Below are 19,064 nucleotides of genomic sequence, written 5' to 3' on the forward strand. Positions count from 1 at the left end.
TTTTATATCTTTATCAAGTGAGCTTGAACTGTTAGCTAGCTTTTTTTAGGCTGAGGTAGGCTTCAGGCGATGTTCACCGTCCGGTGACTCAAGCAAGACTGAGACTCAATCGGTCTACGCCTCCTTTTATAACCTCTGAGAGGTTTCCACGATGTTCGATGTTTGATGTATTTGTTTGGTATTGTTTGATCAGTAAGTCATATTTATGTACAAGAGTATTTTTGTTGGTCCAGGTAAGTGGTTTGTATTTCTTTTTTTATTTTTTGTTGACATATATTTTGGTATTATTTCACCAGGTATGTATTGAGTCATTTTTACGTACAATAGTACTTTTGCAGGTCCAGGTAAGTGGTTTGTATTTTGGGTAAGTATTTCTTGTAGACATATGTTTGTATAAATTGTTTTTGTAATTTGTTTCTTTTTAGAAATCGGGTTGCTGAGCGACGGTGATGTTGGGGGGGGAGGCACTGGCGTGTTAGGTAAGGGTTTGTCCTTTGCCCAGCTCTCCGGGTCAGAGGGGGGGACCCAGGGTCAAGGGTTATGGTTAGGATTAGGGCTAGGGGTGGGCTTGGGGTAGGATATTGGTTGGGGGGTGGGGGTTGGGGTTAGGGTTAGGGCAAGGGTCAGGTCAGGGTCATCCCCCTCCTCACCAGGAGCCAGGCAAGGTTGGGCACTGTCCATCACCCACACCCAACGCGATTGTCCACTCAGCAGGTCTACTGTAACCTTTGCCTTCCTATTAATTTCCCCCGTCTGTAGGGAGGTTTCCCCGGGGTAACTGTCAATTTACAGTATTTACTTCTTGTACTCATACGTGTGGCGGGTTTGGGGGTTACTGTTTGTTCTTGTGTGGTCAGTGCTGGCGAACTCGCCGTCTGCACTGGTGTGATTGGCGTTGGTGGGATTGGTGTTAGTTTTTCTATTTCTTTTTCCGCAGGTGAGTTGGAGGATTGTGGAGTCAGCGGTGGAAGTCCAGGTTCCAGGATGAACTCAAGTAAGTCCCTAGCTGTTTGGTTATTCTCTGCAAGTGTACTCCATGTATTCTTTTTGTGTTCTATTTGGATTTTAACCCTTGGCTGTTTTGGTGCTTGCAGGTGCACTGGAGTAAGAGGAGGGTCCCGTGGTGTTGGAAGGAGAGGAAAGTCCTCATCCAATGACCACTCGCCTCTTAGTCCTTCGCCTAAGAGTTCCTCAGCCCGAGCAACAGTCTCCATTTTTAGTCTCTTTCCCAGATGTTTGGTTGCCCACCCCTTTGCAATATTAAAGGCTGTATGCCCATCTCTCCCCATCAAAGACCCCAATTTTCTGAGTGTCTCTTGAATTTCAAGTTCATAATGTTCTTCCAAAATGACTTGTGTTGTGTACATCCAATTTTTTGCATTGCCGGTAAGTAATTCTTGCACTTTTGCACTGGGGGAGGCTGGTTTTATGATTTCCGTGAGGAATTTTTCCAATCTTTGGAAGGATGCAGGTGGGTTTTCATTTTTTGTTTCTATGTTTTTTAGGTGATGTATCATCGTTATCAATTTTTGCATTAGTTTGACTGTTTTTCTTAGCTCTGGACTGGTAGGTATGTATTTGTTTTTCTTATTGTCTTTAGGCATATAATTGTTTTCTCTGTTGTCTTTTGTTGATGCTTTTTTTGCCTTTTGGTCATATCGGTTATTGCTGAAACGGTCCGCATTCCACTTTTGGGAAGCCCCATCGTTTCCGTGTCCACATCGGTTATTTCGCCCAAATCGGTTTTTATTGCAGCGGTCCGCATTCCCGTTTCGGGAAGCCACATCGCTGCAATGTCTAAATCCATAATGTTTTTTGTCATAATCAGGTAGGTTTTGGTTTTTGTCATAATCATGTAGATTTTGTTTTTTAGGAACCCTATGTCCTTTTTTATAGTGAACCTCTGTCCATTCATTGTTGTTGGTCATTGTTCAAGCTTTAGCACGACGTTTCGATATTTTTTTATATCTTTATCAAGTGAGCTTGAACTGTTAGCTAGCTTTTTTTAGGCTGAGGTAGGCTTCAGGCGATGTTCACCGTCCGGTGACTCAAGCAAGACTGAGACTCAATCGGTCTACGCCTCCTTTTATAACCTCTGAGAGGTTTCCACGATGTTCGATGTTTGATGTATTTGTTTGGTATTGTTTGATCAGTAAGTCATATTTATGTACAAGAGTATTTTTGTTGGTCCAGGTAAGTGGTTTGTATTTCTTTTTTTATTTTTTGTTGACATATATTTTGGTATTATTTCACCAGGTATGTATTGAGTCATTTTTACGTACAATAGTACTTTTGCAGGTCCAGGTAAGTGGTTTGTATTTTGGGTAAGTATTTCTTGTAGACATATGTTTGTATAAATTGTTTTTGTAATTTGTTTCTTTTTAGAAATCGGGTTGCTGAGCGACGGTGATGTTGGGGGGGGAGGCACTGGCGTGTTAGGTAAGGGTTTGTCCTTTGCCCAGCTCTCCGGGTCAGAGGGGGGGACCCAGGGTCAAGGGTTATGGTTAGGATTAGGGCTAGGGGTGGGCTTGGGGTAGGATATTGGTTGGGGGGTGGGGGTTGGGGTTAGGGTTAGGGCAAGGGTCAGGTCAGGGTCATCCCCCTCCTCACCAGGAGCCAGGCAAGGTTGGGCACTGTCCATCACCCACACCCAACGCGATTGTCCACTCAGCAGGTCTACTGTAACCTTTGCCTTCCTATTAATTTCCCCCGTCTGTAGGGAGGTTTCCCCGGGGTAACTGTCAATTTACAGTATTTACTTCTTGTACTCATACGTGTGGCGGGTTTGGGGGTTACTGTTTGTTCTTGTGTGGTCAGTGCTGGCGAACTCGCCGTCTGCACTGGTGTGATTGGCGTTGGTGGGATTGGTGTTAGTTTTTCTATTTCTTTTTCCGCAGGTGAGTTGGAGGATTGTGGAGTCAGCGGTGGAAGTCCAGGTTCCAGGATGAACTCAAGTAAGTCCCTAGCTGTTTGGTTATTCTCTGCAAGTGTACTCCATGTATTCTTTTTGTGTTCTATTTGGATTTTAACCCTTGGCTGTTTTGGTGCTTGCAGGTGCACTGGAGTAAGAGGAGGGTCCCGTGGTGTTGGAAGGAGAGGAAAGTCCTCATCCAATGACCACTCGCCTCTTAGTCCTTCGCCTAAGAGTTCCTCAGCCCGAGCAACAGTCTCCATTTTTAGTCTCTTTCCCAGATGTTTGGTTGCCCACCCCTTTGCAATATTAAAGGCTGTATGCCCATCTCTCCCCATCAAAGACCCCAATTTTCTGAGTGTCTCTTGAATTTCAAGTTCATAATGTTCTTCCAAAATGACTTGTGTTGTGTACATCCAATTTTTTGCATTGCCGGTAAGTAATTCTTGCACTTTTGCACTGGGGGAGGCTGGTTTTATGATTTCCGTGAGGAATTTTTCCAATCTTTGGAAGGATGCAGGTGGGTTTTCATTTTTTGTTTCTATGTTTTTTAGGTGATGTATCATCGTTATCAATTTTTGCATTAGTTTGACTGTTTTTCTTAGCTCTGGACTGGTAGGTATGTATTTGTTTTTCTTATTGTCTTTAGGCATATAATTGTTTTCTCTGTTGTCTTTTGTTGATGCTTTTTTTGCCTTTTGGTCATATCGGTTATTGCTGAAACGGTCCGCATTCCACTTTTGGGAAGCCCCATCGTTTCCGTGTCCACATCGGTTATTTCGCCCAAATCGGTTTTTATTGCAGCGGTCCGCATTCCCGTTTCGGGAAGCCACATCGCTGCAATGTCTAAATCCATAATGTTTTTTGTCATAATCAGGTAGGTTTTGGTTTTTGTCATAATCATGTAGATTTTGTTTTTTAGGAACCCTATGTCCTTTTTTATAGTGAACCTCTGTCCATTCATTGTTGTTGGTCATTGTTCAAGCTTTAGCACGACGTTTCGATATTTTTTTATATCTTTATCAAGTGAGCTTGAACTGTTAGCTAGCTTTTTTTAGGCTGAGGTAGGCTTCAGGCGATGTTCACCGTCCGGTGACTCAAGCAAGACTGAGACTCAATCGGTCTACGCCTCCTTTTATAACCTCTGAGAGGTTTCCACGATGTTCGATGTTTGATGTATTTGTTTGGTATTGTTTGATCAGTAAGTCATATTTATGTACAAGAGTATTTTTGTTGGTCCAGGTAAGTGGTTTGTATTTCTTTTTTTATTTTTTGTTGACATATATTTTGGTATTATTTCACCAGGTATGTATTGAGTCATTTTTACGTACAATAGTACTTTTGCAGGTCCAGGTAAGTGGTTTGTATTTTGGGTAAGTATTTCTTGTAGACATATGTTTGTATAAATTGTTTTTGTAATTTGTTTCTTTTTAGAAATCGGGTTGCTGAGCGACGGTGATGTTGGGGGGGGAGGCACTGGCGTGTTAGGTAAGGGTTTGTCCTTTGCCCAGCTCTCCGGGTCAGAGGGGGGGACCCAGGGTCAAGGGTTATGGTTAGGATTAGGGCTAGGGGTGGGCTTGGGGTAGGATATTGGTTGGGGGGTGGGGGTTGGGGTTAGGGTTAGGGCAAGGGTCAGGTCAGGGTCATCCCCCTCCTCACCAGGAGCCAGGCAAGGTTGGGCACTGTCCATCACCCACACCCAACGCGATTGTCCACTCAGCAGGTCTACTGTAACCTTTGCCTTCCTATTAATTTCCCCCGTCTGTAGGGAGGTTTCCCCGGGGTAACTGTCAATTTACAGTATTTACTTCTTGTACTCATACGTGTGGCGGGTTTGGGGGTTACTGTTTGTTCTTGTGTGGTCAGTGCTGGCGAACTCGCCGTCTGCACTGGTGTGATTGGCGTTGGTGGGATTGGTGTTAGTTTTTCTATTTCTTTTTCCGCAGGTGAGTTGGAGGATTGTGGAGTCAGCGGTGGAAGTCCAGGTTCCAGGATAGGGTTAGGGTTAGGGTTAGGGTTAGGGTTAGGGTTAGGGTTAGGTATAGGGGGTAAATGCAGCATCGTCGCTAGTGACGATCGTCTGACAACTACTGACAGGAAGGTCCTATCATCTTGAAACTCATATCACTTACTGTTATTGTCAAGACGCTTCTTTGGAGACTACCCTCGACTTCCTCCGATGACCGGAAGTTGGTTAAAAACCGGAAATAAACATAAAAATCCTTATATCTCGAGAACGGAAGGTCGTAGAGAGAAGCGGACAAGTTCCCCGGCTTCCTCGTGGCCGGTTTTGGGGAGGCGGAAAAGAAAATATTTGACCTATGACCTTTCGTTCGGAAGTTATAGCCGTTTTTAGTTTCCCCATTGAAATGAATGGGAAAAATCAAAAATTCTTCTAAGTCCAAAGTGGGTTTTGAAAAAAGTTCCCCCAGAAAGTGTATAGGAGTACGTTTCAGATGATTCTGAGTCGAATGGCATACCTTTGTAGTGAACTTTTTTTTTTCCCTAACAAATTTTTTTTACTGTTTGAGTGGATAGATCTTTGAAAATGACTTACTGTTGCACCCCTCCATTTCGCCACTAGGGGTAGGGTTCGAGAGTTATGAAAGAAAATGTGTTTGAATGGAAACCCAATGGAAATATGTTGGACGAATGGTTAGGGTTAGGACAAGGGTATGATAGGGGGTAATAGCCAAAAGTGCACCGGGGTGCAGTTGGTTTTTAGGGTTAGGGTTAGGAATAGGAATAGGGGTAAAAACCACCGATCAGTCATCGACTGATCTCTGCTGATGTCCTTATAGGGTTAGGGTTAGGGTTAGGGTTAGGTTAGGGTTTATCCTTTACCAGGGTTAGGGTTAGGGTTAGGGTTAGGGTTAGGATAGGGGGTAATAGCCAAAAGTGCACCGGGGTGCAGTTGGTTTTTAGGGTTAGGGTTAGGGTTAGGGTTAGGGTTAGGGTTAGGGTTAGGGTTAGGAATAGGGGTAAAAACCACCGATCAGTCATCGACTGATCTCTGCTGATGTCCTTATCTCATCATATCTCCGGATAGGAAGGTCATAGAGACTTCAGACCAAGTGCCCTGGATTTCTAAGGGCCAGACCTTTCGATAGAGACCACCCTCGACTTCCTCCGATAACAGGAAGTTGGTTAAAAACCGGAAATAAAACTTAAAATCCTTATATCTCGAGAACGGAAGGTCGTAGAGACATGGGGACAAGTTCCCCGGCTTCCTCGTGGCCGGTTTTGGGGAGGCGGAAAAGAAAATATTTGACCTATGACCTTTCGTTCGGAAGTTATAGCCGTTTTTAGTTTCCCCATTGAAATGAATGGGAAAAATCAAAAATTCTTCTAAGTCCAAAGTGGGTTTTGAAAAAAGTTCCCACAGAAAGTGTATAGGAGTACGTTTCAGATGATTCTGAGTCGAATGGCATACCTTTGTAGTGAACTTTTTTTTTTTCCTAACAATTTTTTTTTACTGTTTGAGTGGATAGATCTTTGAAAATGACTTACTGTTGCACCCCTCCATTTCGCCACTAGGGGTAGGGTTCGAGAGTTATGAAAGAAAATGTGTTTGAATGGAAACCCAATGGAAATATGTTGGACGAATGGTTAGGGTTAGGGTTAGGGTTAGGGTTAGGGTTAGGGTTAGGTATAGGGGGTAAATGCAGCATCGTCGCTAGTGACGATCGTCTGACAACTACTGACAGGAAGGTCCTATCATCTTGAAACTCATATCACTTACTGTTATTGTCAAGACGCTTCTTTGGAGACTACCCTCGACTTCCTCCGATGACCGGAAGTTGGTTAAAAACCGGAAATAAACATAAAAATCCTTATATCTCGAGAACGGAAGGTCGTAGAGAGAAGCGGACAAGTTCCCCGGCTTCCTCGTGGCCGGTTTTGGGGAGGCGGAAAAGAAAATATTTGACCTATGACCTTTCGTTCGGAAGTTATAGCCGTTTTTAGTTTCCCCATTGAAATGAATGGGAAAAATCAAAAATTCTTCTAAGTCCAAAGTGGGTTTTGAAAAAAGTTCCCCCAGAAAGTGTATAGGAGTACGTTTCAGATGATTCTGAGTCGAATGGCATACCTTTGTAGTGAACTTTTTTTTTTCCCTAACAAATTTTTTTTACTGTTTGAGTGGATAGATCTTTGAAAATGACTTACTGTTGCACCCCTCCATTTCGCCACTAGGGGTAGGGTTCGAGAGTTATGAAAGAAAATGTGTTTGAATGGAAACCCAATGGAAATATGTTGGACGAATGGTTAGGGTTAGGACAAGGGTATGATAGGGGGTAATAGCCAAAAGTGCACCGGGGTGCAGTTGGTTTTTAGGGTTAGGGTTAGGAATAGGAATAGGGGTAAAAACCACCGATCAGTCATCGACTGATCTCTGCTGATGTCCTTATAGGGTTAGGGTTAGGGTTAGGGTTAGGTTAGGGTTTATCCTTTACCAGGGTTAGGGTTAGGGTTAGGGTTAGGGTTAGGGTTAGGGTTAGGATAGGGGGTAATAGCCAAAAGTGCACCGGGGTGCAGTTGGTTTTTAGGGTTAGGGTTAGGGTTAGGGTTAGGGTTAGGGTTAGGGTTAGGGTTAGGATAAGGGATGAAAACCAAACGAAGTGAGGGATTTGGCAATAACTCCCGAACGGAAGGTCGCATCGACTCGAGACCGGTTCCGTTGGATTCGGGGTGAGATTCCGCATCGATTGGTATATAATTTTTCCCTGTAGGACCCCGGGAAGGGGTAGTTTCAAAATCTGCCCCTCAAATGAGGGATTTCGTTGTATCTCGGGCTGTGAAAGTCGGAGAGTGAGGGTACATATATCAATCGATTCTTCTCGTCAAGACGCTTCTTTTGAGACCACTCTCGACTTCCTGTGATATCCGGAAGTTGGTGAAAAACCGGAAATAAACGTAAAAATCGCTGTATCTCGAGAACGGAAGGTCGTAGAGAGAAGCGGACAAGTTCCCCGGCTTCCTCGTGGCCGGTTTTGGGGAGGCGGAAAAGAAAATATTTGACCTATGACCTTTCGTTCCGGAGTTATAGCCGTTTTTATTTTCCCCATTGAAACGAATGGGAAAAATCGAAAATTCTTCTAAGTCCAAAGTGGGTTCTGAAAAAAGTTCCCCCAGAAAGTGTATAGGAGTACGTTTCAGGCCATTCTGAGTCGAATGGCATACCTTTGTAGTGAACTTTTTTTTTTTGTGAATCGACAGAACTTAGAAAATTACTTACTGTAGCCACTGTCCATTTGGTTATTTGTTAATATCTCGAGAACGGAAGGTCGTAGAGAGAAGCGGACAAGTTCCCCGGCTTCCTCGTGGCCGGTTATGGGGAGGCGGAAAAAAAAATATTTGACCTATGACCTTTCGTTCGGAAGTTATAGCCGTTTTTAGTTTCCCCATTGAAATGAATGGGAAAAATCAAAAATTCTTCTAAGTCCAAAGTGGGTTCTGAAAAAAGTTCCCCCAGAAAGTGTATAGGAGTACGTTTCAGATGATTCTGAGTCGAATGGCATACCTTTGTAGTGAACTTTTTTTTTTCCCTAACAAATTTTTTTTACTGTTTGAGTGGATAGATCTTTGAAAATGACTTACTGTTGCACCCCTCCATTTCGCCACTAGGGGTAGGGTTCGAGAGTTATGAAAGAAAATGTGTTTGAATGGAAACCCAATGGAAATATGTTGGACGAATGGTTAGGGTTAGGACAAGGGTTAGGGTTAGGGTTAGGGTTAGGGTTAGGGTTAGGGTTAGGTTAGGGGAATGAATCCGCGGCCCCAACGATGTTGGGGCTCACGTTGGGCACGGTCCTTCCCAGAAGGCCAAGGCTGCCCACCGTTCATACGGCCCTGTGTATGTCCATGAAGGTAAGAGGTAAGTTACCATAATTATTATCTAATTTATACGTGATTAATTAATTGTGTACTTTTCCTTCTTTCAGGTAAGAAAAGGTAAGTATTAAGAATTTTTTAATTTTTTCAATTATTGAATTTTAGTATTCTTTTTTCGGGCGGTAGGCCGATTCTTTTTAGTGGGTAGGGGTTAAAGGTAAGGAGTTGGTTGGGGGTAGGGGTTTGATTGGGGTTAGGATTAGGAATGGGGTTAGGTTTAGGATAGGGGCAAGGGAGTGGTTGGGGTTAGGAATTGGTTGGGGGTAGGAGTTGTGGTTGGGGTTAGGATTAGGAATAGGGCAAGGGATTGGTTGGGGTTAGGATTAGGAGTAGGGCAAGGGATTGGTTGGGGTTAGGATTAGGAGTAGGGCAAGGGATTGGTTGGGGTAAGGAGTTGGTTGGGGTTAGGATTAGGAGTAAGGCAAGGGATTGGTTGGGGTAAGGAGTTGGTTGGGGTTAGGATTAGGAATAGGGCAAGGGATTGGTTAGGGTTAGGGTTAGGGTTAGGGTTAGGGTTAGGGTTAGGTGTGAGAGGTTAGGGTTAGGGTTAGGGTTAGGGTTAGGGTTAGGGTTAGGGTTAGGGTTAGGGTTAGGGTTAGGGTTAGGGTTAGGATAAGGGGTAACGGCAAGATCGGCACAAGTGCCGATCGTCTTACAACTCAGGACAGGAAGGTCCTAGAGACTTGAAAACAACTCCATTCCCTTCCCTTTTTGATGCCGGACCTTTTGAGACCACCCTCGACTTCCTCCGATAACCGGAAGTTGGTTAAAAACCGGAAATAAACATAAAAATCCTTATATCTCGAGAACGGAAGGTCGTAGAGAGAAGCGGACAAGTTCCCCGGCTTCCTCGTGGCCGGTTTTGGGGAGGCGGAAAAGAAAATATTTGACCTATGACCTTTCGTTCGGAAGTTATAGCCGTTTTTAGTTTCCCCATTGAAATGAATGGGAAAAATCAAAAATTCTTCTAAGTCCAAAGTGGGTTTTGAAAAAAGTTCCCCCAGAAAGTGTATAGGAGTACGTTTCAGATGATTCTGAGTCGAATGGCATACCTTTGTAGTGAACTTTTTTTTTTCCCTAACAATTTTTTTTTACTGTTTGAATGGATAGATCTTTGAAAATGACTTACTGTTGCACCCCTCCATTTCGCCACTAGGGGTAGGGTTCGAGAGTTATGAAAGAAAATGTGTTTGAATGGAAACCCAATGGAAATATGTTGGACGAATGGTTAGGGTTAGGACAAGGGTATGATAGGGTTAGGGTTAGGTAAGGGTTTGTCCTTTGCCCAGCTCTCCGGGTCAGAGGGGGGTTAGGGTTAGGAAATTAGAATTAAAGTTTTGCTTTGGTGAGTGGTTGTTTGGACCATTATGCACTGGCCAGTTGTCCCCGCCCCACTAATCCCATCTAAAAGTAAAAATAAATAAATAAATAAAATAGAATAAAATAAAAGTTAAAAGGAAATAAAATAAAATAAAAGAGAGGAGCTAGTAAAAAAGACACAGAGTGGTATAAAACTTTAATTCAATTTTTCATTAAGACCTTGTGGGTGTAGTGTTTGAAGTTTTAAAATCCACAATCTCTCTGCTCTTTTCCTCTGTAAAATTGTCCAGCCTGGGTTCCCTTCAAGGCCACAGACCCTCAAATGTGTGATGTTGTGCGTCTGGAAATGTGTGACAAGATAAGTGTTGAGTGTATTTTTATGTATGTTGTGCAGATGTTGCTTGAGGCGTATGCGAAGTGTATGTCCAGTTTCCCCAATGTACAACATGTGACAGTGAGTGCAAGTGATAGCATATACTAAATTGGGAGTGTCTAAGTTGAGTGGATTGGTGGGTGCAGAACAGTGACTATGGATATTAGTGATGAATAGGTGAGGGGTGAAGTGTAAGTTTTCTTTAGGGGGTGGTGGTTGTAAGTGACGGGTGAAGGTGGTGCGTATGAGGAGGTCTTTGAGGTTTTTATTGCGTCTATATGCGGAGATGAGTGTGTGGTGTTGGAAGGTGGGGTGTGTTGTTTGGAAATCAGTATAGTGTTGTTTCAGTGTGTGGTGAAGGTGTTGTATGCCGTGTGAGTAGGTGCCAATAAGGGGCAGGAGATGGGGTGGGTCAGGGTTGGGGTTAGGAAGAGGGTTGGGGTTAGGGTTAGGAAAAGGGTTGGGGTTAGGGTTAGGCAAGGGGTTGGGGTTGGGGTTAGGGTTAGGCAAAGGGTTGGGGTTGGGGTTAAGGTTAGGAAAAGGGTTAGGGTTAGGGTTAGGGTTAGGGTTAGGGTTAGGGTTAGGATAAGGGGTAACGGCAAGATCGGCACAAGTGCCGATCGTCTTACAACTCAGGACAGGAAGGTCCTAGAGACTTGAAAACAACTCCATTCCCTTCCCTTTTTGATGCCGGACCTTTTGAGACCACCCTCGACTTCCTCCGATAACCGGAAGTTGGTTAAAAACCGGAAATAAACATAAAAATCCTTATATCTCGAGAACGGAAGGTCGTAGAGAGAAGCGGACAAGTTCCCCGGCTTCCTCGTGGCCGGTTTTGGGGAGGCGGAAAAGAAAATATTTGACCTATGACCTTTCGTTCGGAAGTTATAGCCGTTTTTAGTTTCCCCATTGGGTTAGGGTTAGGGTTAGGGTTAGGGTTAGGGTTAGGTAAGGGTTTGTCCTTTGGGTTAGGGTTAGGGTTAGGGTTAGGGTTAGGTATAGGGGGTAAATGCAGCATCGTCGCTAGTGACGATCGTCTGACAACTACTGACAGGAAGGTCCTATCATCTTGAAACTCATATCACTTACTGTTATTGTCAAGACGCTTCTTTGGAGACTACCCTCGACTTCCTCCGATGACCGGAAGTTGGTTAAAAACCGGAAATAAACATAAAAATCCTTATATCTCGAGAACGGAAGGTCGTAGAGAGAAGCGGACAAGTTCCCCGGCTTCCTCGTGGCCGGTTTTGGGGAGGCGGAAAAGAAAATATTTGACCTATGACCTTTCGTTCGGAAGTTATAGCCGTTTTTAGTTTCCCCATTGAAATGAATGGGAAAAATCAAAAATTCTTCTAAGTCCAAAGTGGGTTTTGAAAAAAGTTCCCCCAGAAAGTGTATAGGAGTACGTTTCAGATGATTCTGAGTCGAATGGCATACCTTTGTAGTGAACTTTTTTTTTTCCCTAACAAATTTTTTTTACTGTTTGAGTGGATAGATCTTTGAAAATGACTTACTGTTGCACCCCTCCATTTCGCCACTAGGGGTAGGGTTCGAGAGTTATGAAAGAAAATGTGTTTGAATGGAAACCCAATGGAAATATGTTGGACGAATGGTTAGGGTTAGGACAAGGGTATGATAGGGGGTAATAGCCAAAAGTGCACCGGGGTGCAGTTGGTTTTTAGGGTTAGGGTTAGGAATAGGAATAGGGGTAAAAACCACCGATCAGTCATCGACTGATCTCTGCTGATGTCCTTATAGGGTTAGGGTTAGGGTTAGGGTTAGGTTAGGGTTTATCCTTTACCAGGGTTAGGGTTAGGGTTAGGGTTAGGGTTAGGATAGGGGGTAATAGCCAAAAGTGCACCGGGGTGCAGTTGGTTTTTAGGGTTAGGGTTAGGGTTAGGGTTAGGGTTAGGGTTAGGGTTAGGGTTAGGAATAGGGGTAAAAACCACCGATCAGTCATCGACTGATCTCTGCTGATGTCCTTATCTCATCATATCTCCGGATAGGAAGGTCATAGAGACTTCAGACCAAGTGCCCTGGATTTCTAAGGGCCAGACCTTTCGATAGAGACCACCCTCGACTTCCTCCGATAACAGGAAGTTGGTTAAAAACCGGAAATAAAACTTAAAATCCTTATATCTCGAGAACGGAAGGTCGTAGAGACATGGGGACAAGTTCCCCGGCTTCCTCGTGGCCGGTTTTGGGGAGGCGGAAAAGAAAATATTTGACCTATGACCTTTCGTTCGGAAGTTATAGCCGTTTTTAGTTTCCCCATTGAAATGAATGGGAAAAATCAAAAATTCTTCTAAGTCCAAAGTGGGTTTTGAAAAAAGTTCCCACAGAAAGTGTATAGGAGTACGTTTCAGATGATTCTGAGTCGAATGGCATACCTTTGTAGTGAACTTTTTTTTTTTCCTAACAATTTTTTTTTACTGTTTGAGTGGATAGATCTTTGAAAATGACTTACTGTTGCACCCCTCCATTTCGCCACTAGGGGTAGGGTTCGAGAGTTATGAAAGAAAATGTGTTTGAATGGAAACCCAATGGAAATATGTTGGACGAATGGTTAGGGTTAGGGTTAGGGTTAGGGTTAGGGTTAGGGTTAGGTATAGGGGGTAAATGCAGCATCGTCGCTAGTGACGATCGTCTGACAACTACTGACAGGAAGGTCCTATCATCTTGAAACTCATATCACTTACTGTTATTGTCAAGACGCTTCTTTGGAGACTACCCTCGACTTCCTCCGATGACCGGAAGTTGGTTAAAAACCGGAAATAAACATAAAAATCCTTATATCTCGAGAACGGAAGGTCGTAGAGAGAAGCGGACAAGTTCCCCGGCTTCCTCGTGGCCGGTTTTGGGGAGGCGGAAAAGAAAATATTTGACCTATGACCTTTCGTTCGGAAGTTATAGCCGTTTTTAGTTTCCCCATTGAAATGAATGGGAAAAATCAAAAATTCTTCTAAGTCCAAAGTGGGTTTTGAAAAAAGTTCCCCCAGAAAGTGTATAGGAGTACGTTTCAGATGATTCTGAGTCGAATGGCATACCTTTGTAGTGAACTTTTTTTTTTCCCTAACAAATTTTTTTTACTGTTTGAGTGGATAGATCTTTGAAAATGACTTACTGTTGCACCCCTCCATTTCGCCACTAGGGGTAGGGTTCGAGAGTTATGAAAGAAAATGTGTTTGAATGGAAACCCAATGGAAATATGTTGGACGAATGGTTAGGGTTAGGACAAGGGTATGATAGGGGGTAATAGCCAAAAGTGCACCGGGGTGCAGTTGGTTTTTAGGGTTAGGGTTAGGAATAGGAATAGGGGTAAAAACCACCGATCAGTCATCGACTGATCTCTGCTGATGTCCTTATAGGGTTAGGGTTAGGGTTAGGGTTAGGTTAGGGTTTATCCTTTACCAGGGTTAGGGTTAGGGTTAGGGTTAGGGTTAGGGTTAGGGTTAGGATAGGGGGTAATAGCCAAAAGTGCACCGGGGTGCAGTTGGTTTTTAGGGTTAGGGTTAGGGTTAGGGTTAGGGTTAGGGTTAGGGTTAGGGTTAGGATAAGGGATGAAAACCAAACGAAGTGAGGGATTTGGCAATAACTCCCGAACGGAAGGTCGCATCGACTCGAGACCGGTTCCGTTGGATTCGGGGTGAGATTCCGCATCGATTGGTATATAATTTTTCCCTGTAGGACCCCGGGAAGGGGTAGTTTCAAAATCTGCCCCTCAAATGAGGGATTTCGTTGTATCTCGGGCTGTGAAAGTCGGAGAGTGAGGGTACATATATCAATCGATTCTTCTCGTCAAGACGCTTCTTTTGAGACCACTCTCGACTTCCTGTGATATCCGGAAGTTGGTGAAAAACCGGAAATAAACGTAAAAATCGCTGTATCTCGAGAACGGAAGGTCGTAGAGAGAAGCGGACAAGTTCCCCGGCTTCCTCGTGGCCGGTTTTGGGGAGGCGGAAAAGAAAATATTTGACCTATGACCTTTCGTTCCGGAGTTATAGCCGTTTTTATTTTCCCCATTGAAACGAATGGGAAAAATCGAAAATTCTTCTAAGTCCAAAGTGGGTTCTGAAAAAAGTTCCCCCAGAAAGTGTATAGGAGTACGTTTCAGGCCATTCTGAGTCGAATGGCATACCTTTGTAGTGAACTTTTTTTTTTTGTGAATCGACAGAACTTAGAAAATTACTTACTGTAGCCACTGTCCATTTGGTTATTTGTTAATATCTCGAGAACGGAAGGTCGTAGAGAGAAGCGGACAAGTTCCCCGGCTTCCTCGTGGCCGGTTATGGGGAGGCGGAAAAAAAAATATTTGACCTATGACCTTTCGTTCGGAAGTTATAGCCGTTTTTAGTTTCCCCATTGAAATGAATGGGAAAAATCAAAAATTCTTCTAAGTCCAAAGTGGGTTCTGAAAAAAGTTCCCCCAGAAAGTGTATAGGAGTACGTTTCAGATGATTCTGAGTCGAATGGCATACCTTTGTAGTGAACTTTTTTTTTTCCCTAACAAATTTTTTTTACTGTTTGAGTGGATAGATCTTTGAAAATGACTTACTGTTGCACCCCTCCATTTCGCCACTAGGGGTAGGGTTCGAGAGTTATGAAAGAAAATGTGTTTGAATGGAAACCCAATGGAAATATGTTGGACGAATGGTTAGGGTTAGGACAAGGGTTAGGGTTAGGGTTAGGGTTAGGGTTAGGGTTAGGGTTAGGTTAGGGGAATGAATCCGCGGCCCCAACGATGTTGGGGCTCACGTTGGGCACGGTCCTTCCCAGAAGGCCAAGGCTGCCCACCGTTCATACGGCCCTGTGTATGTCCATGAAGGTAAGAGGTAAGTTACCATAATTATTATCTAATTTATACGTGATTAATTAATTGTGTACTTTTCCTTCTTTCAGGTAAGAAAAGGTAAGTATTAAGAATTTTTTAATTTTTTCAATTATTGAATTTTAGTATTCTTTTTTCGGGCGGTAGGCCGATTCTTTTTAGTGGGTAGGGGTTAAAGGTAAGGAGTTGGTTGGGGGTAGGGGTTTGATTGGGGTTAGGATTAGGAATGGGGTTAGGTTTAGGATAGGGGCAAGGGAGTGGTTGGGGTTAGGAATTGGTTGGGGGTAGGAGTTGTGGTTGGGGTTAGGATTAGGAATAGGGCAAGGGATTGGTTGGGGTTAGGATTAGGAGTAGGGCAAGGGATTGGTTGGGGTTAGGATTAGGAGTAGGGCAAGGGATTGGTTGGGGTAAGGAGTTGGTTGGGGTTAGGATTAGGAGTAAGGCAAGGGATTGGTTGGGGTAAGGAGTTGGTTGGGGTTAGGATTAGGAATAGGGCAAGGGATTGGTTAGGGTTAGGGTTAGGGTTAGGGTTAGGGTTAGGGTTAGGTGTGAGAGGTTAGGGTTAGGGTTAGGGTTAGGGTTAGGGTTAGGGTTAGGGTTAGGGTTAGGGTTAGGGTTAGGGTTAGGGTTAGGATAAGGGGTAACGGCAAGATCGGCACAAGTGCCGATCGTCTTACAACTCAGGACAGGAAGGTCCTAGAGACTTGAAAACAACTCCATTCCCTTCCCTTTTTGATGCCGGACCTTTTGAGACCACCCTCGACTTCCTCCGATAACCGGAAGTTGGTTAAAAACCGGAAATAAACATAAAAATCCTTATATCTCGAGAACGGAAGGTCGTAGAGAGAAGCGGACAAGTTCCCCGGCTTCCTCGTGGCCGGTTTTGGGGAGGCGGAAAAGAAAATATTTGACCTATGACCTTTCGTTCGGAAGTTATAGCCGTTTTTAGTTTCCCCATTGAAATGAATGGGAAAAATCAAAAATTCTTCTAAGTCCAAAGTGGGTTTTGAAAAAAGTTCCCCCAGAAAGTGTATAGGAGTACGTTTCAGATGATTCTGAGTCGAATGGCATACCTTTGTAGTGAACTTTTTTTTTTCCCTAACAATTTTTTTTTACTGTTTGAATGGATAGATCTTTGAAAATGACTTACTGTTGCACCCCTCCATTTCGCCACTAGGGGTAGGGTTCGAGAGTTATGAAAGAAAATGTGTTTGAATGGAAACCCAATGGAAATATGTTGGACGAATGGTTAGGGTTAGGACAAGGGTATGATAGGGTTAGGGTTAGGTAAGGGTTTGTCCTTTGCCCAGCTCTCCGGGTCAGAGGGGGGTTAGGGTTAGGAAATTAGAATTAAAGTTTTGCTTTGGTGAGTGGTTGTTTGGACCATTATGCACTGGCCAGTTGTCCCCGCCCCACTAATCCCATCTAAAAGTAAAAATAAATAAATAAATAAAATAGAATAAAATAAAAGTTAAAAGGAAATAAAATAAAATAAAAGAGAGGAGCTAGTAAAAAAGACACAGAGTGGTATAAAACTTTAATTCAATTTTTCATTAAGACCTTGTGGGTGTAGTGTTTGAAGTTTTAAAATCCACAATCTCTCTGCTCTTTTCCTCTGTAAAATTGTCCAGCCTGGGTTCCCTTCAAGGCCACAGACCCTCAAATGTGTGATGTTGTGCGTCTGGAAATGTGTGACAAGATAAGTGTTGAGTGTATTTTTATGTATGTTGTGCAGATGTTGCTTGAGGCGTATGCGAAGTGTATGTCCAGTTTCCCCAATGTACAACATGTGACAGTGAGTGCAAGTGATAGCATATACTAAATTGGGAGTGTCTAAGTTGAGTGGATTGGTGGGTGCAGAACAGTGACTATGGATATTAGTGATGAATAGGTGAGGGGTGAAGTGTAAGTTTTCTTTAGGGGGTGGTGGTTGTAAGTGACGGGTGAAGGTGGTGCGTATGAGGAGGTCTTTGAGGTTTTTATTGCGTCTATATGCGGAGATGAGTGTGTGGTGTTGGAAGGTGGGGTGTGTTGTTTGGAAATCAGTATAGTGTTGTTTCAGTGTGTGGTGAAGGTGTTGTATGCCGTGTGAGTAGGTGCCAATAAGGGGCAGGAGATGGGGTGGGTCAGGGTTGGGGTTAGGAAGAGGGTTGGGGTTAGGGTTAGGAAAAGGGTTGGGGTTAGGGTTAGGCAAGGGGTTGGGGTTGGGGTTAGGGTTAGGCAAAGGGTTGGGGTTGGGGTTAAGGTTAGGAAAAGGGTTAGGGTTAGGGTTAGGGTTAGGGTTAGGGTTAGGGTTAGGATAAGGGGTAACGGCAAGATCGGCACAAGTGCCGATCGTCTTACAACTCAGGACAGGAAGGTCCTAGAGACTTGAAAACAACTCCATTCCCTTCCCTTTTTGATGCCGGACCTTTTGAGACCACCCTCGACTTCCTCCGATAACCGGAAGTTGGTTAAAAACCGGAAATAAACATAAAAATCCTTATATCTCGAGAACGGAAGGTCGTAGAGAGAAGCGGACAAGTTCCCCGGCTTCCTCGTGGCCGGTTTTGGGGAGGCGGAAAAGAAAATATTTGACCTATGACCTTTCGTTCGGAAGTTATAGCCGTTTTTAGTTTCCCCATTGGGTTAGGGTTAGGGTTAGGGTTAGGGTTAGGGTTAGGTAAGGGTTTGTCCTTTGGGTTAGGGTTAGGGTTAGGGTTAGGGTTAGGGTTAGGGTTAGGGTTAGGGTTAGGGTTAGGTATAGGGGGTAAATGCAGCATCGTCGCTAGTGACGATCGTCTGACAACTACTGACAGGAAGGTCCTATCATCTTGAAACTCATATCACTTACTGTTATTGTCAAGACGCTTCTTTGGAGACTACCCTCGACTTCCTCCGATGACCGGAAGTTGGTTAAAAACCGGAAATAAACATAAAAATCCTTATATCTCGAGAACGGAAGGTCGTAGAGAGAAGCGGACAAGTTCCCCGGCTTCCTCGTGGCCGGTTTTGGGGAGGCGGAAAAGAAAATATTTGACCTATGACCTTTCGTTCGGAAGTTATAGCCGTTTTTAGTTTCCCCATTGAAATGAATGGGAAAAATCAAAAATTCTTCTAAGTCCAAAGTGGGTTTTGAAAAAAGTTCCCCCAGAAAGTGTATAGGAGTACGTTTCAGATGATTCTGAGTCGAATGGCATACCTTTGTAGTGAACTTTTTTTTTTCCCTAACAAATTTTTTTTACTGTTTGAGTGGATAGATCTTTGAAAATGACTTACTGTTGCACCCCTCCATTTCGCCACTAGGGGTAGGGTTCGAGAGTTATGAAAGAAAATGTGTTTGAATGGAAACCCAATGGAAATATGTTGGACGAATGGTTAGGGTTAGGACAAGGGTATGATAGGGGGTAATAGCCAAAAGTGCACCGGGGTGCAGTTGGTTTTTAGGGTTAGGGTTAGGAATAGGAATAGGGGTAAAAACCACCGATCAGTCATCGACTGATCTCTGCTGATGTCCTTATAGGGTTAGGGTTAGGGTTAGGGTTAGGTTAGGGTTTATCCTTTACCAGGGTTAGGGTTAGGGTTAGGGTTAGGGTTAGGGTTAGGGTTAGGATAGGGGGTAATAGCCAAAAGTGCACCGGGGTGCAGTTGGTTTTTAGGGTTAGGGTTAGGGTTAGGGTTAGGGTTAGGGTTAGGGTTAGGGTTAGGATAAGGGATGAAAACCAAACGAAGTGAGGGATTTGGCAATAACTCCCGAACGG

At 43.8% G+C, this 19,064-nt stretch overlaps 1 long non-coding RNA gene across 1 annotated transcript; it reads left to right on the forward strand.

Moving 5' to 3' along the window:
- The first annotated feature begins 222 nt into the window (after positions 1-222).
- On the forward strand, positions 223-4,424 carry LOC121684695. Its single transcript, XR_006023172.1, has 3 exons — positions 223-344; positions 2,194-2,304; positions 4,154-4,424. It is a non-coding gene; the product is annotated as an uncharacterized LOC121684695 (long non-coding RNA).
- Positions 4,425-19,064: the final 14,640 nt, after the last annotated feature.

The sequence above is a fragment of the Alosa sapidissima genome, chromosome 15, assembly GCF_018492685.1.
Source record: "Alosa sapidissima isolate fAloSap1 chromosome 15, fAloSap1.pri, whole genome shotgun sequence".
Lineage (NCBI taxonomy): Eukaryota > Metazoa > Chordata > Actinopteri > Clupeiformes > Clupeidae > Alosa > Alosa sapidissima.